Source organism: Lolium rigidum, chromosome 4 (assembly GCF_022539505.1).
Source record: "Lolium rigidum isolate FL_2022 chromosome 4, APGP_CSIRO_Lrig_0.1, whole genome shotgun sequence".
Classification (NCBI taxonomy): Eukaryota; Viridiplantae; Streptophyta; class Magnoliopsida; order Poales; family Poaceae; genus Lolium; species Lolium rigidum.
The window spans coordinates 29,492,238-29,496,532 of NC_061511.1; the positions used below are offsets into that span (position 1 = coordinate 29,492,238).

General features: G+C 50.5%; 1 pseudogene; it reads right to left on the reverse strand.

Moving 5' to 3' along the window:
• Window positions 1-895: 895 nt before the first annotated feature.
• LOC124646824 lies at window positions 896-3,942 on the reverse strand (annotated as a pseudogene).
• Window positions 3,943-4,295: the final 353 nt, after the last annotated feature.

Sequence of the window (4,295 nt, forward strand, 5' to 3'; positions counted from 1 at the left end):
GGCTGGCCGCGCGTGAGGCACTGTCTCCGTCTCGGTTAAAGGAGGAGACTGATTTTGAGAAGGTCGCTGCGGAGATCTGGCTTGCCGCGCGCGAGATGCTGTTCTCGTCTCGGTTAAAGGAGGAGACGGATTTTGAGAAGGAAGCTGACGCTGATCTGGAGCAGGATGGTCGCCTCAGGGCCTCTTTCCGGCTAGCGCGCCGTCCGTCGCCGCTGCTCAGACGATAAAGGAGCGAGGGGATCGAGTGGAGGTCAGGCGTGTTGGACTTGGACCAGGGTTGACGAACCAAGCCGATCAAGCGAATCGTTATTTCATTTGTGCGGTGGCAACGGCCGTAATTACCACTGAAAATCAGAGGCAATATAAAAACGGACGAAAAAACAGGAGAGAAACCTTACTTCCTTTATTAGTAGGTATAGATATAGATATAGATATAGATAGATTAGCAAAGGTGCACATAGGAAAAAATATGTACAAAAAATGCTCATATAATCAATAAGTTAAACTAAATTATTGATCGGAATAATGTTAGAGTGGCTTATTGGACATGCATAGGTGTTGAATAATGCCACACTCGCTAGAGAAAACATAATATAATATAATATAATATATATAATACATTAGTTTTTATAATAGCAAATACATATAATACGAAAATATGTTTCATGATGATTATTCTAATAACATTGAGATATGTTGTAGATGTTGCTATAATTTTCTATATACTTAATCAAAGTTTATAAAGTTTAACTTTGACCAAATTAAGTATGTATCTTAATTTTAATTTAGGAGACATACAGGGAGTATAGTTCATGCTTCATTCGCAAAGAAAAGAAAAAAAGTATAGTTGATAACTCATGGGAAGAAAGAAAGACCAATTGGGAGGTCCACCGTTTCACAAGGACGATGAGCAGGTGGATCCATCCTGTCTTCCTTTGATGAAGGAGACGACGGCGTCCATCTCCTTGTCCGCCTTGTTGCCCTGGCCGGATTTCTCGAGAAAGTAGGCATGCCCCTCGCTGTGGGTCTCGTGCAGCAGCGCCTCCTCGCCTCCCCACGCGCTCTCCCTCAGCGTCTCCACGTACCTCCGAGTCCTGTCCCGCAGCGTGTCGAGCCCCGCCACGGTGACCAGAGCTCGCCGGCAGCTGAGCGTCGCCCACTGCTCCGCCGGCATCGCCAGCGGGTTGATGAACGGGTGGTCGATCCCGTACCTCCCGGCGCACACGAAGGCCCACGTCTCCTCTCCAAGCTCCGCGCGTGCGAGCCTGGGGTTCGTGCCCTCGGACGGCAGGAGATCCCTGCCGCGGAAGTAGGGGTGCAGGAGCGCCATCCCCTCGACCTTGATCCGGCGCTGTCGCCCGCGACGAAGATGCGCGCGGCGTCGCCGTGCTCGGCCAGCCACGGCTCCTTCCCAGCGGGCGAGCAGCTCAACATGGTCCAGCGGAGCGCGGCCCACGCGTCGTGGTATGCAGCTGGCAGCGGGTGCTCGGGCGCGAGGCGGTAGTCGACGCACACGGCGACGACGCCCGCCGCGGCTACGAGCGCGTTGAGGAAGCGGTAGTAGACGGCGGAGAAGGCGGTTTGGACGACGAAGGCGCCGGCGTGGAAGTAGACGAGGATGGGGAGCTTCTTGGAGGCCGGGACGCCCTTGGGCAGGTAGAGCCTCGCGGCGAGGCCAGCGTCAGCGTCGATGAGGACGTCCTTGCAGGTGACGCCGGTGGCGGCGTCCACGCCGGCGCTGGCTCTGGAGGAGCCCATGAGGCGGTGGACGCGCCCGCTCTTGTAGCGCACGAGGAACGGCGAGAAGTCGAAGTCGACAAGGCCGGGATGCGATTGCAGTTTTGCTTGGAGCGGAGCACGCCAAGATCACCGGTTCCTACCGGGGTTCCATCTGCCATTCAATGATGCATGGTGATTCGGAAAAGAAAGAGATGTAGTATGAGTTGTTTGGCTGTATTAGCTGCCGAGCCGTCGATCCCTGGTGGCGTATCATACTGACAGCATAATACTATCGTACATTACGCATAATATTATCTACAATCCAGGTACTAGTGTTCAGTGCAATGGTTACTGCATTGTACCTGCGCCAAAGCAAAAAAAAAAAAAATTGCTTGCGTTGTGCAAATAGCTTTACATTGCTTGCCAGTCGCTTATTTAGATCTCTACATAGCTATCATGTAGATATTTTTTACACACAGGTTTCTTCTCAACTGAATTATCTCATTGATTGATGTGCAAAAATACATGTAGCACTGGACCGAGGATGTCAACTACAGCATGTGGGTTATGGATGAGGAGTGCTACCCTGCCATTGCAGTGTATATCTGCCAGCGTCAATTAAGGGATAATGCTGATGTAATCCTGTCACTTCCTAACTCAGGTGCACATAGATAGTTCAGTAGATATCTGAATAATAGCAGAGCGTGCGTGTATGTCCGTAGCTCTAGCTCGTAGCTGTTATTTCCTATCAGTTAGCAGTAGATAGAGTCTAAACGACTAAGTCTCGTGGGATGGCACGATGGCACGATTTTAGTGGATCAAGCAGATGAGCGTCATGGGATGGCATGACCGGTAAGCTCGGATGTAACTGATCACGATGATGCAGATTGTAGCGGATCTGACAGTTCATATAAATAAGGAAACAACAGAAAAGTCGCTAAGTTAGCGCGACGCCAAATCTCTTCGTGTGTTCGTCTCTCTCTCTCTCCAAAAACTCCTCTAGTCTTCGTTCAAGTGCTCGCCAAGATCGTCGACCCTGCAACTACAAGTGGTATCAGAGCGTGCGGGAGGCTTTGGGGTTCGTTCGTCTACCACGCCGTGATTAACGAGGCGTCTTCCACGTAATTAAAGAGGCCCAGGGATCGATTCAGTTCAATCGAGTCTCTTCCAGCAGGGCAATTGGATTATTGTAATCGTGAAATTTACGCTGGCAATCAACCTTCCTTTAAATATTTGATTAGCTTCCAAATTTAAATAATATCGATGAATTTTTTGCTTTGCTCCTGCGTAACTTTAGCTGCCATGACAAATGACCTGTATTAGTTGGATATGGCACGTACTAGACATATGTGCACATGTACGTGCCTAGTACATAACTACTACCTCCGATTCAGCGAATAAGGCGTCGCTCGTTTTACGTACTTTTCGTTTGACTAAGAATTACTTTAAATATATAAAGATTGTTTGTATGAAATTAACATCATTAGAAAGTGTTTTTCAATACGAATCCAACGATACTAATTACATATAATATAACCAAGATTTAGTTGCTCAATTTTTATGGTCAAAATTCGCATTGGAATACGTGTGCGCCTTATTCCTTAGGACGGAGGTAGTAGTACTTATATAGCTGCGCCCTCATTCTAGACTAGCTAGCTTCATCATTGTAGAGACTAGGGATGGCGGCCAAGGCGACGTGGTCGACCCACTTCCATAGGTTCGATCGCCATAGCCCGACGTGCCAAGCGGCATGCACATAGACGACAAGGACCACGAAGTAGCTAGGTCACCTAGTCGGGCGCAGGAGAAATCACCGAACTATCCACTATTAAGATAGTAACATAGAGTAGTAACATGCACAATGTTATCACTCTATATTACTCCCCACTATGACTAGTCTTAATTTCCTAGGAATATCGAGGCTGAGAGCATCGGGCGCCCGAGAGCATCCCCACTCAGGGACCCTAAAGGCCACTTAATTATAGCTGTAGGGGGGTGTCGGCGCTAAAAATCGCGCCCAGCCCTTACCCCTTCCCCACCATTTTGGTTTTAGCGCGGGCGCGATCCAACTAGTTATCTGGCCTTCCCAGGCCGAACCCAACAAACGGGGAAGCTAGCGGGGGTGCCAGCGTGAATCATTGAGAAGGCACGGGAAGCGGTTGCTCGTCTTGGACCCGCGTCGTCAGTGTCCTCGCACCGGTCGTCTTCCTCACCGACTTCCATGCCGCATCAAAGCCTACTCGCCTTTAACATCCACGGCCGCAACATCGATGCGTCCCGTCGATGGGGCACGCGTCGGCATTAATGGACGCCAACGCCCCCTCTCGGCCCTTTAAAAGCCGCTCTCACGCCACTCCGTCCGCATCACACCGTCCCATCTTCATCGCCTCCCCTCTCACCGTAGATCGATCACCAGCTACTCCCTAACAAAACTCAGTGACATGGAGCGCTTCCCCGGGGATGACGTCGCTACCAACGGCTTCGGCCGGCGGTGGCTTCTCGTCGAGGAAGCGCGCGTCCCGTGGAGCGCGAGGCTACTCCGTCCTGCCGGACATGTAGTGTCCATCGGTTGGGTG